At 40.6% G+C, this 17,623-nt stretch overlaps 1 protein-coding gene across 22 annotated transcripts in view; it reads right to left on the minus strand.

Annotated features, from left to right (window-relative positions):
• The window catches only part of NCKAP5 (NCK associated protein 5), a 1,249,968-nt gene that overhangs the window by 857,539 nt on the left and 374,806 nt on the right, over positions 1–17,623 (minus strand). For 13 of the 22 annotated variants that reach the window (XM_054699647.1, XM_054699644.1, XM_054699651.1 and 10 more), the window contains one exon: positions 10,440–10,494. The exons of the other annotated variants lie outside the window; for them this stretch is intronic. The gene's annotated coding sequence lies outside the window, so the exon portion shown is untranslated. The remainder of the gene's footprint in view (positions 1–10,439; positions 10,495–17,623) is intronic. 22 annotated transcript variants of the gene reach the window in all.

Here is a 17,623-nt window from a genome sequence, read left to right on the forward strand (position 1 = left end):
TAACTCGCATGCACACTAAATTTAATAACTAGCATTCAGGGTGAACCTGAGGCCTGATATCATCAAACTGACAGTGTGAGCATTGCGCTGGGGAATGATACACATAGGTTATCTGAAATATCACTCCATCATGATCCAATCCTACTTTAGCCAGACTGAATTAATGCGGCTTCTACTCTCTCCTAAAAGGTGCTACTACCAGCTAATTTCTTGCTCCCACACAACCATACCCCCCCATACATACACACCAAATATGCACATAATAGTAATTAGCTGGTGATTTTCTGTAGCATGTGTAGCTCCTATAGACATTCAGATGTATTAACTCACCATTAAATGCTATTCAACCTCCCTTTAAGAAGCAGACATAAATGGCCCATTTTACAGATGGTGAAAATCTAGATGGTCACAGGTTTTTCAACTAGGACAACATAAAAATAACTCTAACTTCACCCTGTGTTACAGTGAATGGCATATTTCCAGTCTCCTGGACTGGTCAACCTAGCGTGAAGCCCAAATCCTAAGATACATCGCTATACTGCACTCAGGTTAGGATAGGGATATACATTTATTTGTTTAAAATGTCTCCAGTCAGTTAAAAATTTTTTCATGGACAAAATAATCTAATAATCTTGCAGAACAGAATTTGTGATAGCATCCATTACTTATGAGGCCATAGTGAAATTGGTGTCATACTAATGGGAGTTGTAAACTGCTACAATATTTTGGGAAGTAATCTAGTACATAATTTAAATTAGTAATTGTAATGCTTAGAACTGATCAAAAGGAAATTGTCCAAAGATGGTAAAAATAATGAATATGAGATTTCTATGCAAGAGTTTGTAAAAAATGAAAAAAGAAATGATACACATTTCAAATAATGCATGATTAAATAAGCTATCGTTCTTCCATAAGATGAACTATAATGCACTCATTTATATATTTTTGAGTGCAGTTATTAAATAATAATTACAAGATAAAGTTATAAAAACAACAGGAAACAAATTTTATAAAGAGTAAGATCCCATTTTTTTTAATTGTGAATTAACACAATATACTCGCAATACAATAGTGGACATAGAGATGTGCACTGAATGTGAATGAAGAGAAACCACTGGTATATGAGGTGCGCTTACAGTGTTTCATTATACCAAATCTGGGAGCTGGGGTTGGAAGTTATGCCCATTTTTACATATGAGGAAACCGTGGTCCACAGACACTAGCTAAACAGATTGTTCAATGTCTCTTAACAGACATCAAGTTCATATTTATCTGAATCAAAGATCATTCTTTGCATACATTATTGTCCATTACTTCTGACAAATTAACGAGTTTAACAACTCACAGTTGCCTTGGAAATGCAGGCTGACTTCTTGTTTACTGTTCTCTTGCAAGAAACAAATATAATATTTTTTCATTGATCATAAATCACCTCCATCTCAATTTCCTCAAACTATATGAAAAAGCAGTAATAATGAAAATTATAGCGACTGAAGTTTTTATGTATGCACAGTATGTGCTAGGAATGCACCAAACATTTCACATATTATTTTGCCTAATCATTTTTATCCAATAGGTCTATTATCGGCACTCTTCACCTTACTTGACCAATGAGGAAACAGAGATTCAAAGGGTTTAAGTATCTTCCCTGTACACACAGGTAGAGAATATAGAAAACATAATTCAAGCCATCTGTTGGACTACAAAGTCTGTGCTCTTAATTTCTCTATTTTGAAATATTTCTATTGAAAAAGATTCCTCTAATTCCTTCCATGTCTTATTCTGGCATCAAGTTTATGAGTTTTGGCAAAAATATTATCTTGGCATGTTGATGATCATTAAAAAAAAAAGAAAAGTGAGAACAAGCACTGTTGGCCCTTGTAAGAGCCTGTGATTAAATATGAGCAGATATTAGAGATAATGGCCAGATCTAGCATTTCATCCTCAACATCCCTAACATGGAGGTCACTAAGAGTTGAGATTGTCAGTAATAAACATTCATTCAATCACAATTAACTCACACTCTTAGTAGGGCCTCATTAAATACTTAAGTTTTAATGACCAATTGAAGCCAAACTTTCTTCAGTTATCTAAATACTTGTATTTCAGAACTGTCCAGCAAGGTGCCAGCACAAATGCCAACTGACTGACTGGCAGGCCAGTTTTTCCCTCACTGAATCCTCAATCACTTCCTTTCCTTCAGCCTCCAATTCCTGGTCAATTCTTGAACTCCTCTGTTCTCTTTCTTTTAATTTATTTATTTGTGCATACAAGAACTGGGGTACAGGCCAGAGGTGCGGGGGATGAGAGGATTCACCAGAGACAGAGTATTCACCAGAATCTGACAGAACAGGCAGACTGAGTGAAACACACTGCTGAGGTGAGCAGTGGGCGAGACAGGAGAGGTCTGCTGTACCATGTGGGTAGCTCCCTGGCCAGCCAGGGATTGAACTCCTGGTTCAAGGAGTTAAGCACAGCACTAAACCCCTCTGTTCTTGACCTGTGAGCTAATCTCCTTGCCCTTAACACCTGATGCTTTATATGAGTGATTTACCATCACCTTCACTTCCTTGCTAACAGTCACCTCACTTATTATTGAATCACCTATTAATGTGTCAACTTCAGGACTAGAGGTACCGGATTATTTCCCCAGGAAAAATTCCAGTTCCTCACAGTGCATTCTCTGCCAACAAATGGGAATCAGATACTTTCAGTTCCATGCGAAGCACCGTGAGAAGAATATTTGGAAATCTATGCCCAAATTATCTTTTCTTAATCCTCAGTGGTGATATAAGAAAATGCTGGGTCCATGAAGGTAAGCCATCTGGCATAAAGTCTGTCAGCACTTAATCCCATTTTATGTCAGTAGATATGGTATGTGCCTGCATATGTCCATAACTAGGCAGGTAATGTAAGTGAAGAGCAGGCTGGCAAAAACAGCAGGGAATGCTGGGGACTGTAATGAGCTAGGAAGTACATGGCCAGCAAAAGGCATTAAGATCCAAAATAGAACTGGATTTTTAGTGGTGAACTTAATGTAGTATATACAGACAATATAATTATGCACAGCTGAACCTTAAATGCTATAATGGAATGTTCACTGAATAGAAAGTTGTTTTTTTTTTTTTTAAGGATGTACTTCACTATGGAGGTACTCTCAAAAATATGTAATGTAACTAGAATAAATAAGGGAAAAAAAGAAGTTTGTAACCAATTCACAGTCTTTGAATTGGACAATCAATCTTTTAGCTTTGGTTAATTGTACTTCTACCAAAATTTGAATTTGAGGAAAAGTGAAATACTAGGGTTGTGTGCTGTCCCTAATCTAGCAGGTTATCATCAATGTCCTGGCCCTAATATAGCAGGTCATCATCAATGCCCCTGTAAATCTCTCTGCTTTCCTTCATGGAGAAGAGGCTGACACCAATTTCAGCATAATACCTAGTCATCATATTTTTCAAGAGCAAACAATGGAAAAGAAAAACAGCTTAGGAACCAAGTTTCCTGTACTCAAATTTAGGTCCACTATTTATTAGCTAAGTAACCTAGGGTAAGTTACCTAATCATGTTCAGATCTGTAAGATGTAGAGGATAATGGCACCACTATCTCATAGAGGTGTTGCAAATTACTTACAACAGCGTCTGGCACATAATAAAGGTTCAGTGTCGGATAATTATCATTGTGTGACCAACAGAAATGCCTCAAGTCTGTGTCTGGGAAGATAAACTGAATACAACATACTCAGTCATCTCTCAGCACATGAAGAAGTTTGCAATGGAAAAATTGAGAACTAATTATATCTTCCTGGGAAAGGCATTGATGTGAATGACAGAAGAGCATTTAACTTTTCTACACACAGACTCCACCTGAGGGGAAGGCTGGGAAAAGTCCTCAGGGTGGTAGAGGAGAGCTTGACGCACCTGAGTTTGTCCCAGTGTGAAGTGTGGACACTATAAAGAATTCAATCTTAACCAACTTTCCCGCACTGTGAGGATGAGGTTTTCCTGGCTTGCCCCTCCTTACATTCTCATTCAATTTCATCTTCTTTTGAAAACACCTTGCCATCAGCATGCAACAAATTTTCTCTTTCCTAAGAGCACCCATTCTAGAAAATATCCTTTTCCTTCTTGACTCTAATCCAAATGCCAAAATTTTATTTAAAAAATACAGTCTGATTTAACTAATTTGCAGGGTAGTGTACATCACTGATCACCTCATTTGCATTTTGACCTTTACCCCCCATCAAGACTTTCCAGTCCCTCATACAGAGTCTTGCAAACCACAGTTCATAATCCATTGGTGGTTAAATTAATGTAGTGAGCCCAGATCAGCAACATGTTGATGAAATAAAACAGGAAATGTTAAAATAGAATTAAAAGGAATGTAGGGTACATTCCATGCAGTATAAATATCAATATACATCTGTATCAACTGTCATAAAATGTATTTCATATTGAATGGTCATGATCAGAAGGGTTTAAGAAATATTGTTCTCTTATTCCCTGTTACTTACTGCTTCTGGTTATGAAGCATTTCTTACTAGAGTTCTTTATAAGTCTACTGACTCCAGCATTTCTCAGTCCCTTAAAAGGTTTGAGAAAAGAAAGCTAGGAACAAAGGGTATGCTCTTTCTTGTTTTGTTTTTCTCAGTGAACATTTACCAGAAGCAAGCAAATGTGATATTCACAATTTAGTTTTGTATTTGCTCGTTTTTGTGTGACATTTAATTGTTTTTGGCATTTGCTAGGACATATAACTTTCAAAAATAAATCCTCAAAGATTTGAGAATGGATATAGCCCTAAGATGAGCACCTCCATGAGAATTTTGGATGTACACCTACACCATGTGAGTCTATGTGCAAGGTAAAACAGAGTCCTAGAAAAGAGGTTTGTGTAAAGGTGTGCGTAAGAGTCAAATCCTGCCAGATTAACGTAATCTCTGAGTTCCATTTTTAAAATAATACCTTTTTTGGAAAGATTATATAAAAATTAAATGTTCCAGTGACCATTCATTCCTTCATTCAACAATATCAGCGTTTAGAATATCCCAGGCTCTTTGTAAAACAAAGGGGAAGTATCAGTGAGAAGAAACAAACCCAGATCCTACTCCTTTGCAGCTGATATTATAGCAAGAAAAGACAAATCAATCAAATACTGTATAGCTACACCCCAACATATGTTCTGGAGAAAGGAACTGAATTATATGAGAACACTGAGTGTCCCCAGAGAATAATCTCCAAGGAAGCTGACCTGGATGTCATGCCATAGCAGACCTCCTTGCCTTAAGCGAAGATGAGATGTGAGATGTGAATAATGAAGAAAATGAAATACTGCAGTAACAGAAATTTCCATAGCTTGATGTGCTTGGATTCAGGTCTACTAGACTTCTCTCTCTCCTGCCCCACCTCCCTTCTTTCCTTCCTTTTCTCCATCCAAAATTTACTGACAGTGCACTGAAAACCAGGTACTGCTATAGGCACTAAACATGATAATCTGCTTGGCACTGGAGAAGGATGGCAGAGAAGTTACCATGACAGGGAGGAGGCAATAGGGGAAAAGTGGGTGGACAATGAGATGGGGTGGTGGGTGGTGAGGATAATTTAGCTCTTGTAGATAAGGCAAGACTTTGATTTGGACCTGAAGCAAGACTTGGATCCACGAGTGGCTTCATAGCAGAGGGCAGACATGATCCTGTTTATATTTCTAAAGTAACATTAGAACTTCTGAAAAAAGAAGTGCTGCAGGGGGCCTTGTTGCCCCCATCCAGTATCAGTGTCTCCTCAATCCCTTTCCCTTCAGCCTCTAACGTGTCGCCTAGGCCGTCTCATCCTTTTGGGAACCCCTGACGCGACATTTTGCCGGAGGTTGGTCCCCGGCAAAGGACTGTAGACAAGAGAGGCCACAGGATACCATATAGGACATTTTCTGTAATCTATGGAGTGATATGGTAGTTGGCTTTGCTAGAGCCAAAGCATTAGGATGTTCTCAGATTTGGGATATGATATACTTTAAATGTAGATCTGACACACTGATGAAGTAAACAAGTGTGAACAAAACTTAAAAAGCATGAGTAAAGCCAAGGATTTCCCTGAGAAATCTAGAGTTGTCTTTCTTAAGACCAGGAAAGCCTGAAACAGAAGCAGATTTCAAGGTGAAAGCAGGTGTTGTTTTGAATATGTTATGGTTGAAGGCCTATTAGGCATCTAATTTGAAATGTCCAGTAGGTCATTGGATATACAAACCTGGGACTGGGAAAGAGATCCAGGATGGAGATATATTTTGGGGTAGTTGTCAGCATTTAACTAGTATTTAAAGCCATGAGGCTGAATGAGATCACCAAGGAAGTGCACATAAATAAAGAAGAAAAGATATTCAGACAGTGAGGTAATGTTCAGGCATGTTATAATCTTCTTCAGGCCCACCAGATGGCCAAAACCCCTTTATATATATGTAAGGAGCCACACAGAAATATCCGGACTGTTGCATGAAGAAGGCTGCCATTCCTTCATTCGATAGTTATTGACTGGCTATTGGTGACAGGCATTAACAGCCTCAAAGAGGAAAGAAGATATAAAAACATTAAGCACTGAAGGAAAAGAAGACACCAGCTAATGTGCATGAATCTAAAAAACTGATGCTATTTCCCCAGGTAAAGGAAATATCAATTTCTCATCAACTGCCTGAAAGTAACTCAGCTAGGAGTTATGGACAATGAATGCAGTGGACCGGGTGAAGTCTCCCCACAGGAACCACAACATAGATCCCCTTTCCTGCCTCCCTTCTTTCTGGGCCCCCCTCAACCTCCTGCCTTACCTCCCGCATGCAATTCAACTCACTCTCCAAAGCACCAGCACGGCTGGTGGAATGCCAACATGGCTGAACCTGGCTAATGGAGCCATTTTCCTACTTCTCTAACCTGAGCATCCATCCGCCTCTCAACACTTTCAGCAAAAAGTGGTGTGACTGGCTTTGGCAGGGATTATGGAAAAATGATCCTAATAGCTAAGTAAACCACAGAAACTAATATAAGGATAATGACAACCCATGGAGGAGTAATGGGTGATTGCCATTTTAGTGAGTTGTCTTGTCTTGGAATACCACCCTGAGGTGTTATAATTGTTCACAGTCACCCCTCATAGACCTAGATGAACAATCACTTCTTTTGCCAATTCTTTTGACTCACTAGTGCAGAAAACTCTTCTGTTTTAATAAGCAGTTTTCCTGATGCCTTCACATATTTCTGAGAGTTTTCTCATAAACTATATGTCATGGTGAGTGTGTGGGATGTGTGTTGAATGTGCATTCATTTTGTGGGTGTGGGTAGTATGTTTTGTATGCGTGAGTAGATGCATGTGTAAACGAGTGGTGTGCATGTATTGTGTGTTGGGAATGTACATGAACGGTGTTTGTGTGGGAGTATGTGGGAGTGCACACAGGAATGTGTGTGCTGTACGTGTGCGAATGTTAGTGGGTGTAAGTTGTGTGCACATGAGAGGCATGTATGAAATGGTGTATGTGTGTATTGTGTGAGAGTGTGAACAAGTATATGTGTATACGTTCCTCCCTCCCCCAATCAGTGTCACTCTTTTGCTGAGGTTCAGACTGCAAAGAAACTATAATAAAGCTAAGACCCACTTGGCAGGAACTTCTTACCCCCGTTGGAAGATAAAGTAGGGAAGCATGGCAGGTGGGGCAATGAATCATTATTTAGATAGCAGTGATCAACATTAAACTAAGAGCCCGAATAAACAGTGTGAGCTAAGTTGGGGCCTCATAAAGCACTTGGATTGCTGGGTTTCCCTTCCTGATGAGGTGATGTTTGCCAACTGAAGTTTCATGAAGTCACACGTTTCAGAAAACAGCTGCCCCATTCTGCTGCTGGAGCCACTGCTGCCACCTCCCCTTTCCAGATGGAGAATGTAGCATCTCGAACCACATTGGAAAAACAGACCCACGTGTTTCTAAGAAGGCGGGGGTGAGTACTGTGGGGTCCAGCACTAGTCAGAAGCAGGAGGGAAGTACAGACTGAAAACCCTCAACCCCTGAAACAGCTTAGAGAAAATGTTAGCCACAACTGTCACTTTGGCACCTGGTCCCATCACATCCAAAGGGAGGCTCCTGACCTAGTTTTTTTTTTTAAAAAGAGAAGTTAAAAACACCTGGACACCACTATTGAATCTGCAAAGAACTTTTATACACATCGTATCAATGAAACTACTTGCACAGAAGCAGTCTCAGAAAAAAAGACTAAAGTCCAGCTCTTTAATCTGCTTCTTAATTATTATAAAAAGTAACACATGCTTATGACAGGATTTTTTTTTTCAAACTGTATAGAAGAATATAAAGTAAAAAGTAAAAGAAAAATATGTGTTCCTAGGATTTTAGAATCAGCCTACAAAGGTAATTTTCTATTACTATGTTTTATATGGCTTTCCAAAAGGGTCAATCATTTGCACAGAAATAGAGATTTATACTTTTAAAATTATATAAATAGGGTTATTTTAACACAGGAAGATAAATAAAAAAATTTTTACTTGACAAATACCTTGTACAATTTTGTTATCACTGCATAGAATTCTTTTGAATCAATTACTTTAGTTTATTCAACCAATTCCTTGATGATAGACGGATGTTTAGATAGTCTCAAACCCAGGTCTCTTTTATTGTACATAAGGCTCTCTTGCTAACAAACCATTGTTCTAGTTGAAGAATTAGGTTCTAGGTCAGCCTCAGGCAAAATGGAAGTTATTTATGTATGCTGGCATTTCTGTTTATACAATGCCTAGTGTCAGATAAGGCTTAAGGACTTTCACACTCATATCTCATTACCTTTCAGAATACCTTTCTTGTTGCTCTGCTCTTAGATTATTTTTCCATTTCCCTATCAGACTACACAACTGCTAACAAGAAATTGGAAAACAACTTCTTGACTTCATCTATAGTGCAGACTTTGCCTGCATCTCATGTTGGGAATGATTCATTAGAACTCTAAAACCAACTTGATATGATGAAAGCCGATAGCTTGCTGAATTTTTCAGTTTCAATTATTGATCTAATGTCTCATAGACATAAATACAGGAATGTACAGTTTAACATCTGTTAACTGATAAAAAATCTTTTTTTTTCCATAAACACTTTTCCTCTCATGGCCTTTTTATAAAGGGAAAACATCTGCTTGTTTAATTGTTTGTTTTAAATCAGTGTAACATTAATGTCAAGTTTTGATGAAAAATGGCTTTTATTTTCCTAGTTCATTGGAAATGCAAACAAGAGGAGATTTAAAATTGTAGTTTAATAAGCATAACCAGTTTTCTGGTTTCTGGTTTCTGGTTTTCAACCACGGGCAAAATGGGAATTCATTTGGATTAAGCCTTGTTCTCAGCCTTACCCCACGTCCAGGAGACAAAATATAAATATCTTTGAAGCAGAAAGTGGCTGGGTCAGTCCTATTGAAATAAAGCTCCAAGGACATCTGGCTTGCTTTTCCTGAGGAAGATTCAGTAGTTCATAGTGGTTAAAAAGTAAATAGTCATTACTACTATACTTTTTAGTAGATTATCTCTCAACAAAGCTGAAGCAGAATCCACAAGGCGAGTCCAGAACTACTTCTTTAAAATTTATTTATTGTTGCCCATTACTCAGATATGCAGACATAAACATATCTGTGTATGTATGCACACATGCCCACAAATGTGCATATAAATCTTGTAAAAGAAAAGAGTAAGTTACCATAACCAGCTGTGCAGTGTAGATGCAAAGGTCCTGAACTTTGGAATTTCATGGCAAAATAATAAAAACAAAGCAGCATATACTTGGGATCAGTGGTCTCTTCTATTACTATTACTGGACACACACACAAAAGAGTATTTTAATGCCAGAAAGTAAACCTCAAGATCTTAAAATAGATTTCAGTTCTTCTAAGTGTATACTAAAAACCTTATTTAGAGGGGACAGGGGGTTGAACAAGGAGGGGAAGGTGCGCAGTGGACTATGTTGGTAGACTATGAGTGATGTAGTGACAGGAACTGACAGTAAATAAACCTCAAAGGAGGGATCTTATGTTCCCAAAATACCAACAATAATGTAAGCCAATGTTGCCTCAATTAAAAAAAAATATTAATAAAAGTAAAAAAAAGGGGCCTCGCCTGGTGGTGCAACGGTAGAGGGCTGGGCTGTGAGGCTGCGCTGGTTCGTTCCCCGGCTGCCGGCGAGGGTCCCACAAAAAATAAATAAATAGATAGATAGATAGATAGATAGATAGATAGATAGATAGATAGATAGATAGATAGATAGACAGACAGATAGATATAAAATAAAAATAAAAAAGGATCAGGGAAAAAATTCCTTCATTAAAATTTTTGGTTTTCCTTTCCCCAGAAGCTTAGGAAACCAGTAGACAGACTAACATTTGGGTGCTATAGTATGATCTGCCACTTACCAGCTCTGCAATCTTTTCCAAGTTTCTTCATCTCTCCTAGCCTCAAGTTCTTCTCCTATGAAAAAGAGTTAAAGAAATAGAGGCCCTGGAGGGGCTGTGTGTAGACATAGCACACAATGAGGGTGTGACTCAGTGCAGGAGGCCCTTGGAGCAGACCTCAGCTCTGCCTTAGGTAAACTCTTTAGCTATTTTCCCCTGTGCATATGAGAACATCCACAAATCCATTGGACAGTTCCCAAGAGTTCAGACAAGAGTCCAGACCACTTGAACCTGATAGAAAGAAGCAGTGATGCATTCATACAGGCTGTTATTTGCTTCCCATCTAAATATTCTTCAATCCACAATTAGTGAAAATATTCTTCAAAATTTCCCTCAGGGTTGTGATATAATCCCTTTATGTGGATCTAATCTTTCTTTGATAAGTCAAGCAGAATGATGACTTTAGGGGGGTTTATACTGCTGCCATCCTGCCAGGCAGGATGGCAAGGTAGCTAGGTGCTGAGTTATCATCTCCATCATAGGAAGCCTCTGATTCTAGACTTCTGAAGTCTGGGAAAGCTCAGAAATCCAACTTAAGTGAGAGAAGTTCCCTCTCTCCAACACATCCAGGCTGGTTGAAGTTCTTCCCACATTTCTCCTCAGAATTCCTGGGTCTGCTGCCATCAGAGGATGGACAAGTTCATCCCCCAGGTTAAACTGTGACCTCCTAAAGTCTCAGCCTGTGATTTGTTTTTTCAGACATCACAGTAATTAGGTACTCAATACATTTTTGGCAATATGAAATTGAACTGAGTCATGTGATCCCATGTAAAAGAATTGAATTTCTAGCTGATTCTCCTTATATCACTATCTATAGTCTGCTGCCCTGTTTGATCACCTACAAACTGGACATAAATGTTCCCACTTGCCTTTACTCACAGTATGTCATGTCAAGGTAGACCAATTCTGTACAATTTTGACAAAGCTTAAAAGAGGTGAAGATAATTAATTTAAGACATGAATATGACATGCTACTTACCGGATTACTCAATTCCTAGAGGAAAGTTACAGTGTAATGCAGAGTCATTGAGTTCATTTATTTCCTCATTTATATAGTCACTGATTCGTTCTATAGATACATGCTGAATATGAAAGTTAAATGAGCCAACATCCAGCTCTCAAGGAGCCAAGGGGCTCAGAATAGAAACCAATGATTAAATAAACACCTGAAATATGATGGGATTCACATTCAATTCTATTGTGATATAAACAATTGCAGGTGCCCGAGGGGATACCAAATGTAAGCTTCCAGGCAAGATAAGCAAGATCATCCTGCTTTATTAGGGGAAGAGCAGAAATGAAGACGAACATGGAAAAAAGTTGCTCCTGTGTGAGAGAATATTGTCAAAAGTCCCGTCAATTCCTCAGTTTTAAGAGAGAATTAGACAAAATCATTTCAGAGCAGTGAGAATTTCTTCTCAGGAGGCTTAGCCTCCATCCTCCGTGCAAGACATAAGCCAATTTCTCTCATTCTACTATAGAAGAGATGAATGTCTGCTGACAAATAGCCAACCTACTTGGGCTAGCACTGTGAAGCTTGTAGGTTTGCCCATCCTCATGCAAATGGCTGCTTGCCAAATCTGCTCCCCTAAACAAATTGCCAATAGTATAATTGGGAAAAAACACCACATCAAAGATCTTAGTTATGTGGTCTCGGTGATTATCTAAACAGCTGACCACAGCATCGACCAAAGCAGAGTGGGAATTAGCCTGAATTAATGGTACTCATAGTGTAGTACTCAGACTAACTACATTAACATTACCTGGAGAAATAAAATTTTATTGTGAAATATAGATTCTTGGACCCAATGCCCCTACTGATTCACAAACACTGTGGTTGAGGCCCAGCAATCTGAAATCTAAAGAACTCCCACACACACACACACACACACATCAGTGATTCTGATGGATATTCAAGTTTGAGAATCACTGACCTATAAGAGGAGGCTATTGTTATTCTTGCCCCCATCTTTGCCTTTCTTGACTTGCCCCCCTCACTGCTCTGGGTTATTATGTATAGTTGATGTGACTCCTTTTACTCCATGCATAGCCAAGTGGAGACACCATGACTCTCTTTATGAATAAGGAATAATTAATCCTCTCTCCTGGCCTGTGCCTGCTGTGTTTTCCATTTGTCAATGCTCTCATGTCTGTAATTTCCACAGAATGCCAATGGGCAAGGAAGACTTGAGTCCAATGATGTAAAAACTGGCATGAGTATCAACAACCATCTGGATAAACTGGGATAAAAAGGGCTCTAAATAGTCTTGTGGTTAAAAGAACAGATTCAGGACTCAGACTTTGTAAATGGGACTTTCTACTCTATGACTTCAATGCTAGGTAATCTTAGACAAGTTACTGAGCCTCTCTGTGCCTACTTTCATTACCTTTTTAATGAGGGTATTAAGATTACCAACTCATCAGATTGTCCTGGGGATTACATGAGATATTTGCAGAGCACATGGAACGGGGCTGATAACTGTGTCACATGGTTGCTACTTACTATTATTTCTATGCAGGAAATTCCTCATCTTCTAACAGCCATATACACAGAACACACACATGCTCTGAAAATGCTCCAGAAAACTAAAGTGTCTTCCTGGTAAGTGTAGGCCTTATCGCCAAAATCCTGTCCTAAATTGATGAATGGAACTGGACCACACATATTGAAGGGTTAAATTTGAAGCAGGCCTTAGTGGCCCTTTCTGTGAGAACTGTAGTCAGGCCTTCACCTGGTGGCTTTCACAAGTCCAATTGTACAATAATGGACAAAAAAAAAAAAATGAATCCAATAAAAAGCTTCCTCCCTGACAACAAGGACCCAGTGTTTTTAAACTGCATCGGGTGTGTCTCCTTTTCCCTGAATACCCACCAGCCCTGCCAAAGTGGATAAGGTGGCAGCTCCCCAAAAAGGTGGCTGACACATTATACCCAATGTGTAGAATGCCACGTAGGGTGGAAATACAGGAGCAGAGATGGTGCGCCAGTTTCCCAGGGCTACTGTAACAAATTCCCACAAACTGGGTAGCTTTAAACAATATAAATTTCTTCCCTCACAGTTCTGGAGTTAGAAATGCAAAATCAAACTCTTCTGAAGACTCTAGGGAAGAATGATTCCTTGTGCCTTCCTAGCTCCTACTGGTTGCCAGCAATCCTTGGCATTCCTTGGCTTATAAAGCTTTACTGCTCAAATCTGCCTCTGTCTTCACATGACATTCTCCCTGCGTGTCAGTGTGTCCCCACACCTCCCCTCTCTATGAGGACGTGGCCACTGTACTCAGGATCACCTAATCCAGCATGACCTCATCTAAATTAAACTACATCTGACAAGACCCTATTTCCAAACAAGGGCCCATTCACAGATTCTTCAGGTTAGAACTTCAACATATCTTACGGGGACACAATTCAATCCACAGCAGGTGGCAGATGTTTCCTCTCAAGTTCAGATTCAAAACTGTGGAAGACGGCCTGTATGAGAGGCTGTGTGAGAGGAAATGCAGCCCTCACAGGCCCCAGCAGGAAGGCACATAGGATCAGGTACTGCAGCCTGCAGGACCAGTGGGAAGGGCTCGCCTGCTCTCCTGTCAGGTGTTTGCCTTGCTGCTGCATAGGATGGAAGAACACAGGGAAGTGAAATACCTGATGGAACGCTGAGGTGGGGAATTAGGGGTGTTGGCTTGGCAGCAGAAGGGTGCCAACTGACGACTGGCAGGAGAGAAGCCTTGAAGGGAACTCTTCTTAAGAGCCAAGCACACTGGAAAATTGGGTAATACATTATCTTGCATATAAGACCCACGTTCACTGACTACAAGGCAGGCCAGGCCTTGACTATATTAACTGAAAAGAAGAGGCCAAGAGCAGAGAGGACAGGGCTAGCAGTGGTGGTGGTGGGAACATGGGCATTGATAGCATAGGGAGGCCCCAGCGTCTGGGACTCTGGATGACACACAGAGTCAAGATGTCTCCACAAGTATCTGCCAGGAAACTGTCCACTGCCCCAGAGGGCATGGAATTACAAACAGGGAGGGGAGAGGGGCTTTCCCAGTGCCTTTTGGGAAGAGTCCAATCAGCTTATCCAAACCTAGCAACAGATTTAAAGACAATCAGTCCCACACCCCATGGTGAGGTGAGGGAATGCCAAAAGATTTCTGAAGAGTTGGGAGTAGAAGCCACCTTCTGCCACATCTACTTGCTGGCTGAAGTTCAACTTCACCAGGTTTGCCTACAGTGCAGTCTAAATGACAGCACTCTCCTTATCCATACCTCCAAAGAGGTGGGAATTTCTTAGGGACCCATTGCAGGGTGTGTCTGGAAATACAGATCCCAGAGAACAAACTCATCACAGAAGACAGCATTGGTCAAATATACAAAAGGTGAACTTGAAAAAGATTGAGTATGTTTTGCCAAAATTTAATAACAGACCTTACAGAAACTTCATTCAGTTCAAGAAATAGTTATTTTCTTGTACATAGCCAAGTGGCCTGAAGCTTCGGATGAAATAAATTTGATTCGAGAGCATTTGCCCCATAGATTTCCTTGGTATTGTCTCAAGATCAGAACTTAAAATATGAGAGAGAAGAATGGGGAGAGGAAAGGAGAGCAAGAGAGAGAAAAGTTTGCCTCTAGGGAAAGAGAGAAACATTTTAGTCCTGGCACACAGTGCAGCAAGCACACAAAACCCTTTTTGTTCCGAGGCCAGACCCCAAACAATGAGCCATAGGGGCGCCTTTGAGAACCGCTCACGTGCCCACCGAAGCAGAGCTGACTGCCTTATAAGCAGGGAGACTAGGAGTTGTCTGTAAATTGGTGGAAAATGAAGCTCCATTATAAATCCCCTTAACGGAGGCTTCTTGGGCACCTCTCCCTCTCAATGTGTGGCACTTTCACTCCTGATTTGAATAAAGGTCCTTTTCCTAGGAAGCAATAGAGAAAGTTCTTTACACGTGAATCCTTTCTTATAGGGCTCTAAAGACCCCTGACAGAAGCCATCGGAGGACAGGCCCCATTGTGGGGAGTCGGCTCCAGTACCTCCTTTTAGGGTGGTTCCAAGCATTTTCTCACACCTGTTCTGTCTACACATCCTGTGGCTCTCCTGATTCTGACTCTGACTTCAAATTTGTTTTCTCAGAGGAGAAAATGCCTCTTTCCTGGCCAACCCCTTTCCAATAGCCACTACAGCGCCTCTCCCTGAGGATAAGGTATTTCACTTTGGCCCTCCACTCAGCCTCAGCCTAGCCAAGGTGAACCCCAGATACTCCCGCAGAGTCCCCCCACCTCACAGTCCACACCACATAGATTGAACAACCAGACAGGAAAGATAGAAGGGCAAAGGAACTGTTTCTGCATATGTGCTAATGGAAATGAAATTGGGCCTTTTTGAAATAAAAGGGAGCCAGGCTTGCCTGCTGGCCACTGAGTGAATAATTTGTGAAATGTGTTTATTCAATTACTGTTGCTTGATTGGAAGGCCAGAAAATGTATCCACTTACTCAATCTTTCATTAGCAAATAACTATTAGTCTCCAACAATATGTCAGGCATGGGACTAAGCACTTGAAATACAGTGACAAACACGTTTGCTCTTTAAATCCCTACCATGAAGGATTCTTTAAACTTTTGCATTTGTGAAAGTCCAGAGATGGAAACAAGCTTGGCGTGCTTGGGAGCAGAAAGAAGGTGAGTCTAGTCAGAGTGCAGAACAAGTTGTGAGCAGTGAGGCCAGGCGTTTAGGTAGAAGTCAGACTGACCACAGACCCCACCAGAAGCCAAGGACTTCATCCTAAGAACAAGTAGCAGGAGGGTTATGTGATCTGAACAATGCTTTTAAAATATCAATCCAGGGGCCTCCCTGGTGGTGCACGGGGTTAAGACACAGCACTATGAAGCTACCTGCAGCCACTGCAGCAAAAGTTTGATCCCCGGCCAGGGAGGTGACACATGGTGCAACAGACCTCTCCTGACTTGCCCACTGTTCCCCTCAGCAGTGTACTTCAGTTAATCTGCCTGTTCTGTTCCCTACTCTGTCTTTGGTGAGTCCTCTCACTATCCACAACTCTGGCCTATACCCCAATTCGTGTATGCATAAATAAATAAATCTTTAAAAAAAATAAAATATCAATCCATTTGCTTTGGGAAAAAGACATTGCAAGGGGGTAAATGTGGATGAGGGAGAGCAGAGAAGAGGCTGTTGTAGAACTATCTAGTCAAGATAGGCAGTCACAGGAAGTGCTTCAGAAAACAGAAAAATCCAGCAAGGAGAATGTTTGCTCCTTTAGGATCAGATCATTCCAAGTGTGAAGATCACTACAAGAGCAACTTTGGGGAAACCCTGGAAACTTGGTGATAGCAAAGGGGAGAGAAATGAAGAGTCTGTACTGAAATGAAAAGCGGTACAGTGACCTTGGGGATCAGGTATCAGCAGGTGCCAGGGGAGCTGAGGTTATAAAGGCTGGTGGGTCCCAGAGTGTTAGGAGCTGAAAGCAAGGCTGAGGCATGTGTTCTTTTTCTTGTAGGTAAAGAGAGAGCCACGAGTATTGTTCAAGGGGGAAGCAAGAGCACAATGTCTTTGGTAGCAGTGGAAAGTTTCTAGAAGAGTTTGGAGCAGAGGCAAACCTGTGCAGAGCACCAGACCATGAACAGTTTAGGCTTTGCAAGCTGTGAAGTTTTCTTTTGCAACTACTCCACTCTGCAGCGACAAATACAAAAACAAATGGGTGTGGCTGTGTTGCCATCAAATGTTACTTACATAAATAGGCCTTGGGCCAGATTTGGCCTGTTGCTACTATGGCTTGCCAGCCCTGGGATAGGGGAAGGGAGAGACATTCATCAGTCTTGCAGTTGTGGAGGGTAGATTTGGACACCGACTTAAGAAGAATCAGGGGAAGAAGGGGTAGGGTGGCAACTGAGGATGACTCCAGAATTTCTAGTAGCAGGCAGAAGGACTATGTTCATTAGTTGACATAAAGAACAATGAGTAGGAGGTAGAAAGAGGAGAAAATGAATGGGAAGGAGTATTTAATTTGGGGGTCAACCAAAAAATACAAATCATGGAGTCACCTGAGAAAGAGGGAAGAACAGGTAGAATAATATAGGAAGAACCATGGAATAATATAACCTCCCCAGAAGCTTCCAGAAGAGCGTTCTTCC

This window comes from Talpa occidentalis, unplaced genomic scaffold (genome assembly GCF_014898055.3).
Source record: "Talpa occidentalis isolate TD23 unplaced genomic scaffold, MPIMG_talOcc4v2.1 talOcc4.3, whole genome shotgun sequence".
Lineage (NCBI taxonomy): Eukaryota > Metazoa > Chordata > Mammalia > Eulipotyphla > Talpidae > Talpa > Talpa occidentalis.